The sequence below is a fragment of the Mastigoproctus giganteus genome, chromosome 6, assembly GCF_048544385.1.
Source record: "Mastigoproctus giganteus isolate SK-2022 chromosome 6, ASM4854438v1, whole genome shotgun sequence".
NCBI classification, from domain to species: domain Eukaryota; kingdom Metazoa; phylum Arthropoda; class Arachnida; order Uropygi; family Thelyphonidae; genus Mastigoproctus; species Mastigoproctus giganteus.
In genome coordinates this window covers 153463554-153479950 of record NC_143580.1, presented here as the reverse complement: position 1 = coordinate 153479950, position 16397 = coordinate 153463554, and the positions used below count along the sequence as shown (strand labels likewise).

The following is a 16397-nucleotide window of genomic DNA, read 5'->3' as shown; positions in this document are numbered from 1 at the left end:
TATTGTATTTTATTATAAATTATGTTTAATTATAGGGTATAATAATGAAGTCCAACTTAGGTTACCAAATAGGTATACTTTTACTCTGAATAACTATATTCCATTTCTTATTAAATTTCATTTATCATTTTGATTCCCTTGGTAAGTGGTTCAATAAATACTGTATATATATATATATATATATATATATATCCTTTCCCATTTTCAGAAATTTTTATGTATAAGAATTACTCAATTGACTAGCCTGGAAATACTTGAAGCTACTGTGGTTTAAACTGCTCAAAGTTAATGCAAATGTACATTGAATTGGCTTTGCATTAGCAGCACCTACCCAATCCCTCATGGGGCCACCTTTTGCCTGTAATACAGCATGTATACATCTTGTCATGGAATCCACAAAGTGTTGTAGGGTGTTCTGTGGTAGTACTATCCATGCGTTGCACAATGTTCCAGTAATGCCCACACATTTTCAGGTGGATGTTGTAACACCAAGCTTCCTTTTACAATAGGTCCCAAATATGCTCAGCTGAGCTGAGACTGGGTGAGTTGGGCTGTTGTTACTGGAGGTTTTATAGGCAATGGCAGGTAAAGGCCATTATAACACAAACACAGTAAGAAATAACAGGTGTTATTAAAAGTGAAGTAGGTATGTGCAGCATTATGAGGGATTTAAGCATTTTATTCTGTTATAGCATTATATCTTTTTTTAGGAAAGCTAAAACTGCATTAATGTCAGATTGGTTGTCTAAAATTTGTTGCAAAATAGGAGTGATTTGGGCTGCATGCCTTGATAATAAGCTGTTTTTTTTATGTAAACCCCAAACATGAGAGGTATTAGAACCTACAGTACTTAGTACCGTGCTTGGGTTGGAGGTTGGGAAGAAAAAAAGAAGATATTTGTTGACATTGGACTTGAACTTCTATAGACTATAATTTTCAGTAAAGACATATGAAGGAAGGTTGTTTCAAAAAACGGCAATTGAATGAATAAACGAGGAAGATGAAAAGTTGGTTCTGTGAGTTTTAAGTTGAACAGTAAATGGATGTTGGCTGGTGGCGGCACGGGTTCGGACTGTTTTGAAAGAGAGAGCAGGAATTATAGAAGCCAATTCAGAAGAACAGTGCCCATGGAAATATCTATAGAAGAGGCATGCAGAAGAAACAGTTTCTCTATGAGACAGCAAGTGGAGAGACTCCACTTATACCAATGCTAGAAGTATAGTAAATAAATTTGATGAATTTGAAGTGTTGGTCAAGACATCAAAGGCGGATATTGTTGGGATATCAGAGACGTGGTGTCACACAGATATAAGGAATGCCGAACTGGAATTTGGGGAGTACAATGTGTACAGAAAGGATAGACAGGATAGGAAGGGAGGAGGTGTTATGCTGTTAATAAACAAAAACATAAAATCAAAAGAAGTGCATCCAGTTGATATAGATGAACAGTGCACTGTTGAGTCAGTTTGGTGTGACATAAGCACTGCGAAAGCAAAAATAAGAATAGGAGTGTGTTATAGGCCTAATGACTTGAATGAGTACAATGAACAATTGTACGGAGAAATAGAGTGGGCTAGTAAATCGGAATGTCTTATAATGGGGGATTTTAACTTCCCAGATATTGACTGGAACTTGTGGATTGGGCACTCACACACTAGTCAGACTTTTGTGGATTTATTGGATGATTGTTTTCTGCAGCAGCATGTTCGAGAGGCAACCAGAGAAAGTAATACTCTTGATCTGGTTATCAGCAGTGATCATTCATGTATTAGGAATTTGCAGATAAAAGAACCACTAGGTGGCAGTGATCACAGTGTACTGACGTGGGATTTACTTAAAGATTTAACTACTATCAGGGGTAAAGGAAAGGGTTTTTGCTTCCGTAAAGGCGAATACAGTGGTCTCCGTCAGTTTTTAAATTCTGTACAGTGGGATCAACTGACGATGTTACCAACAGTAAATTCTAAGTGGGAAGCATTCAAGGAATTAATCATGGAAGCTACTAAAAGGTTCATATCTATTAAGAAATATTGTTCAAGGTTTAGGCCTACATGGTTGTCAAATGAACTAATGAGACTCGTAACAGAGAAGAAAAATGCATGGGATGCATATAAATTATCAGGTGACATAGAAGCCTATGGCAGATATAAGTTAATCTGTAATCAGGTCACAAAGGAGGTTCGGCAGGCGAAGGCAGATTACGAGAAATCCTTGGCAAAAGATGCTAAGAAAAACAGCAAGGATTTCTTTACTTATATAAACTCTAAAAGGAAGGGGATGAGTCTGATCGGTCCACTTGATATCGATGGTTCAACTGTTGATGATCCTGCTCAGATAGCAAACAAACTGAATGAGTATTTTGCATCTACATTTACACGTGAGGAATTATTAAGGTTTGAAAATGGCAGAAGGTTATCAAATTGTAGCAAGATACTTAATGATTTTGTAATAACCGAGAGCAAAGGGGAAGAGAAATTGTTGAAGTTAAACGTAAGAAAAGCACCTGGGGTGGATGGGATCTATCCAGTTATATTAAAGGAGACGGCAAAGCAACTAAGCAAACCCTTAGCCATAATTATGAGAGCATCCTTGGACTGAGGGGAGGTTCCCACGGACTGGAGATGTGCAAATGTATCCCCAATTCACAAAGGGGGATCGAAGGGTGACACGAGTAATTACAGACCAGTTAGTTTAACTTCTATTCCGGGTAAAATAATGGAGTCGCTGGTTAAGGATGCATTGCAGGATCATCTAGACAAGACTGCAGCAATAATTCAGACACAGCATGGGTTTGTTAAGGGAAAGTCTTGTCTGACAAATTTGATAGGATATTATGATGCAGTTACAAAGGAACTGGATGCGAAAAATAATTTTGATATCATATATTTGGATTTCAGGAAAGCTTTTGAAACTGTTGCGCATGGAAGACTATTGTACAAATTGGAGCAGAATGGTATTAAGGGTAAGTTGCTACAATGGATAAAAGGATGGTTAAGTGGGAGAAGACAGAGGGTGGTAATCAATGGGTGCTGCTCTTCTTGGAGTAATGTTATTAGTGGAGTCCCACAGGGTTCGGTGTTAGGTCCACTGTTGTTTTGTATATTTATCAATGATAGTGATGAAGGTATATCAGGCTTAATGTCGAAGTTTGCAGATGATACAAAGGTTGACAGGGTTGTTAATGACAGTAATGGCAGTGTGCTACTGCAACAGGATCTAGATAATTTGGGCAGATGGGCTAAGAAGTGGCAACTGAAGTTTAACCTTGACAAATGCAAAGTACTACATATGGGTAGAAGTAACCCAGAGAAACGTACCAACTGTGTGGTACTACACTTAAGGTGGTAGAAAATGAAAAAGACCTGGGAGTAATTGTGCAGGCAGATATGAAGTTTTCTGAGCAATGCAGACAGGCTGCCAGGGCAGGTCATGGGGTTTTGTCAATGATATATAGGAATTTTGCTAGCAGGGAAAAGGAGGTTATTATCCCTCTGTATAAGGCAATGGTCAGGCCACGGCTTGAGTACTGCGTACAGGTCTGGAGGCCTCATTTTAGGAAGGATGTAGATTTACTTGAGCGTGTACAGAGAAGGGCAACAAGATTGGTGAGGGGAATGAAGGGATCCTCTTACCAAGAGAGGCTTAAGTTCTGCAAATTGCAGTGGCTGGAGACTAGGCACCTGCACGGTGATCTGATTGAGGTATATAAGGCCTTGAATGGGTTGAACACGCTGAATTCTGATGGGATCCTTCCACTTGTTCAGATTACGAATCTAAGGGGGCATAAATTCAAATTAAGAAAAGACAGATGTAGAATAGATGTGCAGAAATTTTCCTTTAGCCAGCGGGTGGTTAATTGCTGGAACAAACTTCCATCTGTCGTTGTGGAAGTTGATAGGTTGAATAAATTTAAGGAGGAACTGGACAGGCATTTGGAGGGAATGGTGTGATTTTTTTTTTTTTTTTCTTTTGGCTGATGCTGCATAAGCTCATACATTTGCTTTCTTGCATCACTGCCACTACTACTACTACTACTACTACTCTGTTAGAGATGAATCATTAATTAACCTAACTGCCCTCTTCTGAACGGAATCATGAAGCCTGAGAGAGGTTTTGGGGGCACCACCCCAGATGTGGAAACTATATTCCATGGTAGGGCGGATTTGTGATTTATAAAGAGTGAACAGCTGTTTGAAAGAAAAGTAATGCCGAGAGCTTTGCTGTACTCCATTACAGAGAAGACAGTTGACTATGATATGCTGGATTGTGACTTGAGAATGGCAGTTTGTACAGAATTGCGGAACTGAGGAAGAGAGAAGATAAAAGTGAGGAAGGTAAGTAAGTGCTATTCTTAGTCTTGCAGCATGATTTCTTCCCTTCGATTCGAATGAAAGCTAAATGGTCATGGCTGAAAATTCGGTTTAATCTGAAGGAGTTTGTTGCCTCCTTGGTTTTTCCAAATGGTTTGCCAGTGATTTATTCTTTGACTTATTACAAGACTGTTATAGTCAGTGAAAGGGATTTTGAAAGATGCCTCAATGGTTCACACAGTAAATTTGGCTGAATGGTCAGCACTTTCATTGCCAGGTAAGCCAACGTGGCCAGGGTCCCAACAAAATTTTACTATTTTCATGTCCTTAGCTAGAACAGTCAGCAGGTTATGAACATGATCAAGTAGGTAGTTGTGATGTTCCTTTAATTGCTGTAAAGTGAGAAGGGAACTGAGAGAGTCTGTGAAAATAGCATTATAAGAAAACTGGCGCAATTTTATAGTTGGCAAGGCCATTTGTATAGCATGTAGTTCAGCAGTAAAGATGCTGCACTCTAAAGGTAACTGACTGGAGATTATGGAAGATGGAAAAACAACAGTAGTACCGACATGATGGTCAGTTTTGGAGCCATATGTGTATAAGATTCATATTTTGCAATTAGTGATTTACGAAGCTATTTTATATTCTGCGGAGAAAAAGTAGTTTTCTCCCATTCTTGAAGTGGCAGAACAGAAAGCCCATGGAGGAGCAGTGGAATTAGTGGTGGTTATTTCAGAAAGGTCTAGCTGCCAATTATCACGTAATGAGTGAAGACGTGTGTACCATTTATCCATCACTAAGTTGACCTGCTCGATAAATGGTACAAGTATTCCCAATCTGGAGTAAATAGATGTTTCGAAGTTGGATGCACAGGTTGACTTTTAATTTGCATAGCATAATTTAGTAGTAAAATTTGTTGCCATAGAAAGAGTGACGGTTGATGAGCTTTAGCATTAAGGCTCTGGATAGAGATGTGTGGCAAGCTCCAAAAGCAATGCATAAGCCACTGTGATGAATAGGGTCCAAAAACCTCAAGGTGAGCTGAGTTTTGCAGAGATGGAACTGGAGATCCATAATCTAATCTTGATCCTACAATGGCATGATATAAGTGAAGTGTATGATGGGCAGAACCCCATGATGTAGCTGATAATACTAAAAAAAAATGTCTAATTTCTTTAAACAGGTGGTTCTAAGCTGTTTGATATGGTCAAGAAAGAGCTATGTCATAGTCACCCAGCTTCAAAACTGAGTCAGGATGGCGATTGCGTCTTCTACAGAAATGAACTACGATGAATTTGTCATGTGATATTTGAAAACTTATCTGCAGCTCACGTTGTAATCCTGTTAAGAGTACCTTGACACTACCTCTCAATCATTCTCATGTTTTGGAAGGGGCAAGATATGCTAAAATCATCTGTGTATAAAGTAGTAAAAACAGTGAGTAGAATGACCTTAGTTACTGAGTTAGTTTCATAATGAATAGGGTGGCACTTAAAACTGAGCCCTGTGGAATACCTTCTTCTTGGATGAAGTTACAAGAGAGGATAGATTGAATGCATACCTGGAAAGACCACTGCTTAAAAACGTTCTGTATTAACTTTTACAGACTGCCCCTGAAACTTATTGAGTATGGATCATGGAGAATTCCATATTGTCAAGCTATGTCAAAAGCTTTCTCGATGTCTAAATAAACTGTAGTCAAATGTTCCTTTCTTATGAAAGCATTGTGAATCTGGGTTTCTGTTTGAACCCATACTGTGATGAGCTGGTAAGGTTGTATATGCTCAGTAACCTGGTGAGAAGAGAGTTTACCATTTTTTTCCATTATTTTTCCTATACAGCTGGTGAGAGCAATAGGCCAATAATGACATTGAGTCTTTGACAGGTTTTAAAAGCACTATGACATATGAATGTTGGCAGGTATCGGGGGGGAAGCATTTTCTATAAAAATCTGGTTATATAGAAGGAGTGAAATGATATGAAATGACTGTCTGTTCAGCTCTTTTAACATGGAATAGTGAATTCAATCAGGTACAGCAGCACTAGTCTTGATCTGTTAAGAGCAAGCTGCAGTTCAATTACGGTAAAGGGACAGTTGTATGGTTGATGGCAGTCAGTGTAAAAATTTAGGGTCTGCTTTTCAGCAAAGGACTTTAATTTCTGGAAGCCAGGTGAGTATGAGGATAGGGCAGAGGTTTGAGAAAAGAGTGATAGCTATGTCTTGAAGCAGCAAAACATCATTTACCTTCAGTATTGATAGATGTGGAGGAGGGTTGGTTGTATTAGGGTTTAATGGTGCATGGACTATGTTGGTCATAATTCACCAGTTCATAGGGTATGATATGTTTCAGAGGTGCTTACTTTGAATTTCTGTTGCTCCTTTTATTCTGATTCATACTTCATTCAGTTAGTCTGTTGCTTGTGTTTACTTCCTTAGAGAAGATGGTATAAATTAATATCTTTAAGGAAAGTGAAAACATCTATAAGGTCATCTATCATTCAGGAGATCTGCTAGGTAATGGTGTCACAAGTCCTAAAAACATTTTTGAAGGCTTGTTTGCATTCATTTACATATTTAGGACATTCTATTAATATATGTTTTACTGTTTGGATACTATCACAACTCTGGCATCATGGTGGTTCTTCTGCTCACAACAAGAAAGAATGCTTAAGATAGGTATGCCCGATTCTTAGTCTGGCCAGTACCGTTTCTTCTTTTCTTGACTTTTGTGTGCTAGAAACTCAGTTTTAAATTTTCCACTTTATTTGGTACAGTTTGTTTTCAGTTTGTAGCCACTGCATCAGGCAAGTACACCATATCACGTGCTTGTAATTGAAATAAGGGTCTGAGATCTCTTCTCCTGTCTGCAGTATGGCTTCTTTTGCTGATTTGTCCGCTGCTTCGTTTCCAGCAATCCCTTTACGTCCTGGGTTCCAACAAAAATGTTCCTGGTCATTTACGGTGCTCCTGTTCAGTCAGTCAGTATTTGTTGTATGTGGGAAAGGACTGGGTGTTTGGGTGCAGCTCTGCTCGGCTTGTAATGAACTTAAGGAATCTGTATATATATATTTTTTTATTTGGTAGTTGCTGGCGCATCGGCTTCTGTGGCCATATTGCACCTCCCAAGGTTTTTGCAGTACTTTGATCCAAGCCCGAGGCGGGAATCGAACCCGCGACCTTTGGGTTGCCGGGCAGGTACTTTACCTACTCGGCTAGCCCGGTCGGCGGAATCTGTATATATTGCATTTCTTTTGTAATGCATATTTTGTATATGAGCTAAGGCTCTTTTTTGTGCATACAATTCTGCTGTGTATACACGGCACTCTTTCAGAACTTGTTGCGTTAATGTAATATCTGGGAAAACAGCTGCTGCTCCCACTAAAGTGTCTGTTTTCGAGCCATCTGTGTATATTGGAATATAGTCAGAAAATTGAAGTCTGTACATTGCATGTAACTGTTAAAAGATTATTGCAGGTACTGCATTTTTATTCCATTTCTGAAAGGAGAAATTATATACTGGGACATGCGAATCCCATGGTGGAGGGGTGTGAACTTGCAAGTGCGCTACCCTCTTCATATTAAGGTTATGCACTGCTAAAAATTCTTGCATTCTGATCCCGAGGGATCGATTTGCTTGTTGACAATTCTTATAAATATTTCTGTAATGTGGATCAAAGAGCATCTCCCAAGTTAGATGTCAGGGCATAGATTTTATTTTAAATGCATAATCCAATGCCAGTTTTTATCACCTAAATGTTAGGGATCGTTTGTTGGCTTCGGCAAAGAGACTGTATATGGGAGCGGTGTGATAGGCACACCAGTGGCTATACGCGGTGCATTGTGATGAACTGGGTCGAGCCATTTCAGAGCTGTTTTTCTGTGCTGAATCATACACTGAGGCTCCAGAGTCCAACTCTGATCTAATTAATGCTTTGAATAATAAAGAATATCTGTCTGCTCCCCATGTTGTTGATGAGAGGATTTTAAGTATGTTTTGATGTTTTTGATGTATGTTAAGATGTTTTGCACAGCTTTTTTGTAGCTGCCAGATATGTTCCACGAATGTGAGTTTCTTATCTAAGATTAGCCCAAGAAATTTTGCTTTCGGCTGCGTTGGTATATTTTGCATTCTAGTTTTAATTCTGGATCAGGATGGAGATTTCTTTTGGAGCAGATATGTACACATATTGTATTTGTGTTGACAGTATAAATTCATTATCTAGGGCCCACTTATATTGTTGATTGCACATTGTAACTGCCTCTCGATTGTTCTCATGTTCTAGGACTGACTAGAGATACTGAAGTCGACATAAAGTGCATGTGACACTGAAGGAGGAAGTTGGTTTGTGATTGAATTCATCTTTATGGAAAACAAAGTGGAGCTTAAGACTGGGCCCTGTTGGACGGCTTCTTGTTGGTAGATTTTGGAGAAAGATGTTTGCATTTTTACTTGGAAGGTTCTGTTCATAAGGAAATTCTGGATAAACATAGGAAGACTGCCACTGGGTCCAGCATGGTGCATGTCTCGTAAGATCCCATATCTGCATATGGTAACATATGCTTTTTCGATGTCAGAAAATACGGTTACCATATGTTGTGACCTTATATGAATGCATTTCTGATGTTGGCTTCTATCCTAACCAGGTGGTCTAGTGTAGACCTGTGATGGCTAAAACCACATTGCATGTTTGTGTAGATGTTATTTTCCTCTAAATACCATACCAATCTCTTATTTATAATTTTTTCCATTAATTTTCCTAGACAACTGGTGAGAGCTATTGGTCGATAGTTGCATGGATTTGTTAGGTCTTTGTCAGGTTTAGGGAAGGCTAGTACTATTGCATGGTGCCATGTGTTTGGAAACACATTTTCTTGGAATATTCTTTTATACAGTTTCAACAGATTTTTTTTTATTTCAGTCTTGTTAAGGTGCTTGATCATATCATAATGTATATCGTCTGATCTAACCGCACTCAGTCTGGCTAGGGACAAAACTTCATGCAGTTCATTTATTGTAACTGGTTGATTGTAGGAGTTGTTTCCCTTTGATTTAAAATTGACATTATTTTTTTTTTCTGTTTTTCCTTTTTTTATCAGAAATTCTGGAGGGTAAGAGACTTTTGCAAAGGTTTCACCTAATGTATTTGCTATAACGGTTGGGTCAGTCAGACTAATTCCATTGCAGACTAGTATTCGCGATAGCCTATTTCTATATTTACCTGTCATTTTTATTTTATTCCAGACTACATGAGCATTTGTTGATGTGAAGTGGATCCATGCTGTTCTTCGAGTCTGTTTTCTAGTTGTTGTTGTTTGTTATTTGGTTTTTAGGAGCAATAGCAACTGAGGCCATATTGCTCCGGGGATATGCAGTGGTCATTCCCTGATCTTTCCGCATCCTCCATATTTGGTGGCCACAGGCTCGAAACACAGTCTAATCAAGAAGCGTGTGCTACACACTGCTGCTCCTGCCTATGGAGGCACCCTATTTCCTAGTGAATCATGCTACAGATGACCCCCGCTTAATGCTGATAATTCCTTCCAGAAAAACAGAGTGAATCCACGCTAAGTGAGTGCCGCATTCCCATAAGGTAACATATGTATTTGTGAGTTGTGGTCAGTGCCTTAGGATATTTCCTAATCAAAAATAAACGGTAGTGAAAAGATGCACAAATGTCGGTCAAAATATTTAATATTCAAATATTGTTACATATAAAATATTCTGCGTTAGATACGTATATAATTATGTGGTAACTACTTACGTATCAAAATTAAACTTAAAATTCCAATTAAAATCCTGAATTTAATTGATCTAAATGGATTTAATTTAATTGATGGATTTAATCATGAAAAATGTGTCGATTTTGGGTTGTACTTTGGCCCTCTTCCTGGTAAACTAAAAGTGGTTTTAATTTTAAATCTCCCACAGCATTACCACCCAACAAAGTCAACCGATCCATTGATACTTTGAAACGTGACATGTTTTTTTCTTCTTTCAATATGAAACTTCTTTTAGGCATTTGTTTCCGAAAAAGTCCTGCTTCATCTATGTTAAAAACTTGTTGAGAAGTATAACACATGATACCCCTCTTCAATAATTTTAACAAGTTCTTTTTTGAAAGTTTCAGCTCCTTGATCTGCACTTGCAGCTTCTCCCTGGATTTTAAATCTATTCAACCAGCCATTTCTAGTTTTAAATGGTTCCACTTTTTCTTTTTTTTTAGGTGAGTTTTCTTCTGATCATCATATAGGCTAGTCTCTCTCTCTCTCTTTTTTTTTTTTTATAATATTTAACTTAACTGAATTCTGCACTGGATATTATCTTCAATAAAATTAGTTAAAAGTCTCTCCATTTCAATCCTAATAGCCAGCCTAGCCCTAGTTGCTTGCAGTGGAACAGCTGTCTTTCCAGTGCTAAAATTAATTCTTTATTTTTTTATGATTGTTCTTACAGTTAAACTTGCCAGTTCTAAATTATGGCTCACATCCACTTGTCGTTGACCGGAATCGATTCGCTTCAAAACGTCTAATTTAATTTTAAAATTCAGTCTTTTTCTTACATTTGTAGTCTTCGTACTGCATCCAGACGTTGCTTTTTCATTCTCATCCGCCATTATTAACCCTTCGAAAATGTAACTGCGTTGGTTGCATTAATTATGATATAATGTTCGAGTAAACTGTCCGTTATTCACGATGTCTAATACTGTACTGAGTAATGACTGGACTTCGGATAACTGCATATAACGGAAATATTACAAGCAATATACTTGGATCATTTTTAAAAACGTTGATCTCAGAACTATGTAACAAGTCACTGAACTGCAATTAAATTAGCATGCAAGAAAATTTCGCTGAGTGGGAAATTTTCTCAAGTAGCATGGGAAACATTTTAATGCTGTTTTGCTATTCATTTTCAAGCTATCGACTCCATCAAATGAAACAGTTTCATTAAATATGCCAAAAATGCAATCTGTAAAAGAGCGTTATAGTGATTTGTGACAGTATTATAGTCAGGTACGGGTTATAATATAAGAACAGCTTTATAGCAGATCAGCGTAAAGCGAACCGCGTTATAACGAGGGCCTGCTGTATAGCTCGCATTCTTTTGTACTGAATCATATTCTCTGTAGTTGGGTATCTACGGAATCGATTCCCCACACTATTTATTTTTTTGTTTTCTTGTTTCAGTACAATCAGCATTCCACCATGTCTTTGGACAGTTTGGAAAATATGATGAAGTCTTCGGGATTGAGCTTGCCTGCATTTTGTATGATTTCTGTGACGTGCTAGTGCAACATTTAATGTTTCGTTCTCAATGATATTGGTGTCGGAAACTGCTTTCTTCCCAATTAGCTTTATCTATTTTCCAAGCAGAAGCCCTGCTGGTATGATATGGATAGTTACCCACCAGTGTAGAAATTACTGAGTAATGACCACTACCAAGAGGGTCCTCAAATACTTCCAAATTAAATTTTATGTAAAGTGTAGGCGTACATATGGTGAGGTCTATTGCTGTAGTGGTCTGAGTTGGAAAGTGGAAGTAAGTGCGGTTGCCCACATTGAGAAGCAAGAGGTTGTGGTTCTCCAGTAGTTGTTCAATGACGTCCTCTTCTATTGTAGTCTGAACATCCCCACAGTGTATTGTGACCATTCATATCTCCCATCAAACAGAGATGGGGAGATAGTTGTTGTATTAATGCATCTAAGTCTTCATAAGAGACATCTTCTCTTGGTGCAATATATAGCATTAGCAAGGGCACATGATGCAAGAAAGCAAGCTTACATAGCATCAGCAAAAAAAAAAAAAAAAAAAAACCACACACACCCTTCTCATTTCACCCATCCACTCACTCCAAATGTTTGTCTAGTTCTGCCTTGAATCTGTTTAACCTATCAACTTCTACGACAGATGTAAGTTTGTTCCAGCAATCAACCACACGCTGGTTAAAGGCAAACTTCCACACATCTATCCTACAACTGTCTTTCCTCATCCTCAATTTGAATTTATGCCCTCTCAAGTGATTATTCTGAGCAAGAGGAAGAAGAGTCCCATCAGCATTGAGCATGCTCAAACCATTCAAGGCTTTATACACCTCTATCAGATCACCTCGCCGGTGCCTAGTCTCCAGACACTGTAATTTGCAAAACTTAAGCCTTTCTTTGTAAGAGCAACCCTTTGTTCCATTCACTAGTCTTGTTGCCCTTCTCTGTACTCGTTCCAGCAGCTCTACATCCTTCTTAAAATGAGGCCTCCAGACCTGTATACAGTACTCACGGTGTGGCCTGACCGTTGCCTTATACAAGGGGATAATCATCTCCTTATTCCTGACAGAAAAATTCCTCTATACCATTGACAATACACCATGAGCTATTCTTGCAGACTGTCTGCACTACTCAGAAAACTTCACATCTGCCTGCACAATTACCCCCAGGTCCTTTTCACTCTCTACCACTGTCAGTGTAGTTCCACACAGTTAATATGTTACTCTGGGGTTACTGCTTCCCATATGCAGTACTTTACATTTATCAATGTTAAACTTCAGTTGCCACCTCTCAGCCCACCTGCTCAATTTTCTAGATTCTGTTGCATCAGCGTACTTGCATTAACAACCCTTCTGACCTTCATATCATCTGCAAACTTGGACATTAAGTCTGATATACCATCATCAATATCATTAATGAATACAGAAAACGACTCAAAACTGAACCCTGGGGGACTCCACTAATAACATTAGTCTACGAAGAGCAGTGTCCATTGATTACTACTCTCTGACTTCTCCCACTCAACCATCCCTTTATCCATAACAGCAATTTGCCTCCAATGGCACACCGCTCAATTTGTGCAGCAGTCTTCCATGTGCAACGGTATCAAAAGCCTTTCTAAGATCTAAATATATGATATCAAAATTATTCTTTGCGTCCAGTTCCTTTGTGACTACATCATAGTATCCAATCAAATTGGTACATTTCCTGCAACAACAGGTAAAGATTGGTGTGTACTGTGTGATCAGATACTGGACATCATCAAAATTAGTTCGTAATCCTCGGCAGTTCCACTGAATAATTTTATCCATTATTTATATTTGCTCAGCCCCGTGAGCTGTTTTTGTCGGGTGGATGTCTTTTGTTTTTCTGTCCTTAATGTATCTTTTTTGGGAAAGAAGGGTTTTCCGGTATCCATATTGTCTTCTTCTTCGGAACGGAATGGATTTCCAATACTTCCTCATCTAACTTTTCTGTTTTTTTTCAAATTCCATAAATTCGGAAGTAGATTTGTGATTATGTGTACCTTCATTACTCTTACACTGCTGTAAGTGTTGAAGAAGCTGAGAGGATTGAGATTGGATTGAGGATTGTTTACCTTTTTCTCATGTTTATCTTGTTTTGCTTGGACCAAGTATTTGACTTGTAATGAGAAAGATTCATTTGGGGGAAACTGAGATTTCAGTTTGACATTCAACTGATTTAAATCTAGTTGATACTTGTGCATACATTGGTCTACTGTTTATAGTTGGCTGGACCATTTTTCTTGCTTCTTGGCGTATAATACTGTGGTCTGTTTTGTATTTTTGTATTCCTTTTTCTTTTTTTCCATTTTTCACATATTCTGGAGTAGGCAGGATGTTCTCCTTTACAATTTGGGTACTTTGGAGTTAGAGTTTGGCAGTCTTCGATCTCATGTTCTTTGGATCCACATTTGGCACATGTCGGTGTATTTCTACATGCAGTCTGCAAGTGTCTATATTTTTGACATTTGAAACAGAGCAAGGAATTTGGGATATATGCTTTTACTTGGCAGTTTGAATATCCTGCTTTTACAGTTGGTGGGACTTTTGTTGTATTAAACGTCAGAATTAGGGTTTGGGTTGGTATTATATTTCCATCTCTCCGAATAGAAATCCATCTTACATTCGTCACTCCTTGATTTTGGAGTTTGTTGCTGATTTCCTCTTCAGCAACGTGTAAGAGATCCCATTTGGAGATTACTCCCACAAAGAGTTACTCCCACAAAGTGTTATGAGGGGTGATCACTACTGATATACCTCCAAAGTTTGATATATTCAGTAACTTTTCTGAATGTCTGGTACTGGACATTTCAACTAAGAAATCCCCAGATTGGAGTCGACTAACCGTTTTTTGTGTTCTGGCTAGTCCTTCCAAGACTTTTTGGATAAAAAAATGGGGATTTCTTTCCTAATGTCTCCTCTCCAGTGCAGTGAATAATTAGGAATAAGGGTGTTGGTGATGGTTTAAAACTGTCTGCCCTTTGCCTTTTAGCAATATTTTCTGGTTCTTCAGCAGTTCGATTTAGTGGGACTAAATTGAACTACTTCCCACGTTCCTCGGGAAGTAGTGACTTTACTACTCATGTTTTGCTCCCTTTCAGCCCTGGGAGCGTAGCTTTCAACTCCCAGGTTTCCGGCCCCCACCACAAGGAGGCAAGAGCAGCACCACCAAGTGACCAAGCAGCGTAAAGGAGGATATTTGTTATACATTTTACTAATATTTTTCCAGATTGTTTGTGATTTGGTGGACCACAAAATTGTTGAAACGAAACATTTCCATGACTGTCTTTTGCATGCTCGCTGAATGCATCTGGCACTGGCTCTGGATTTTATAAACTGCACTAGATTGTGGCAGTAGAATTCTTGTGAAAATTATACCAGGCTTTATTTTTCTTCTGTTTGGCTTGGTTGCATTCACTTTTCCAGCAAGCTTTTGGTCTTATTTGATCGATTGGGGACAGTCTTGGTATTGTTGCTTCAGTGGCCTGCAATATTTGGTTTGTTACATAAACAACAGCAGTATTAATTGATACATTTGAAACAATTGTCTTGTCTAGGATTGTTAACTGCCTATATTTTTCCAAATCAGCTTTAGTAAAGTTCCATTTGTCTTTCTGATTATAGCTGGGTGGAAAATTTAAATTTGCTTCTATATGACAGACTATTGGGTAGTGGTAACTACCGAAAAGACTATCTCACAGACTAGCCAAACAAAGAAAAAAAAAAAAAAAGAACCAGTGAGCGTATGGAGAAGTCAATTGCTGAGCACGACTAAGAAGGGAGGTGAAAATAAGTAAGTAATCCAGTATTCAGTAGTGTCACGAAACTTTCATAAAATTTTTCGATGTTTATCATGTATCCTATCACCCCAATAAGGATGATATCCCCCATGATGCAAAAGGGAGGAGCAAAGATACAAAAGTAAAGTTTCAAGGTCACCGTAACAGATATCTTGGTTGGGAGGGGGGGGATATAAGAGACAATAATGACAGCAAAACAGAAGGATATTCGAGTGGCTACAGCTTCTGGATTTTTTGTAGCATTAATGGTTGGGAAAGAATATTGGAGATAACTACAGTTGCAATGCCTCCATAAGCCAAAGTGAGAAACTACCTTTTCTGTAGAGAAAACATGATGTATGAGTGAGGTAGTAACAGAAGTGGTTAAGTTAGTTTCTTGAAGACAAAAGGCAACTAGATTATACCTGAGAAAGAGAGCCTGAATGTCATCAAGGTTACTGTAATATGCTTACAATTCCATTGAAGGAAACTGGGCATTTATTTAGGTGTAATTCAGCCCTCAGTTTTTGTCTGAGGGGCTGCTGGTGAGCAGATTTTCTTTATGGGAAGTATGGTCTTCCCAAGTCCATCTCTTCCTCTGCAAAGAGGTCGAGAAGAGTCTGTTTTAAAAGTATCATCATTTTTTGAGAACTTTGAATAATTATTAGTATGCAGAACAGTGATCGATATACTAACAGCCTTGTTTGTATTAAATATTTTATTACATAAGGATACACATTCTAAAATTGACCAAGTCCAGTCTGACACTGATCTATTTGGGGGGAATTTGTTACATCTGTTTGAGTACTAGTCATTCTTGTTCTTTGCACAGCAGTAGTTACTACAGTTGGCTTTTGAATTACTTGAGCAAAAGTTGGCCAAATGTTAAATTGAACCTGCACAATTTTTTGGCTTCTTGGTGCATCATGTTTTGTTTGGCTTTGATTCATTCAATGTCCCCCCCCCTTTATTCCAGAGGGGTGAGTCTCTGGAGTAGGCAGCATTTGGGCCATTGCATTTT

The 16397-nt window shown here is 38.4% G+C and overlaps 1 protein-coding gene across 1 annotated transcript in view; it reads right to left on the bottom strand.

Moving 5' to 3' along the window:
- Positions 1-16397, bottom strand: part of Sym (symplekin scaffold protein) — a 662620-nt gene that overhangs the window by 284045 nt on the left and 362178 nt on the right. The window lies entirely within an intron of this gene.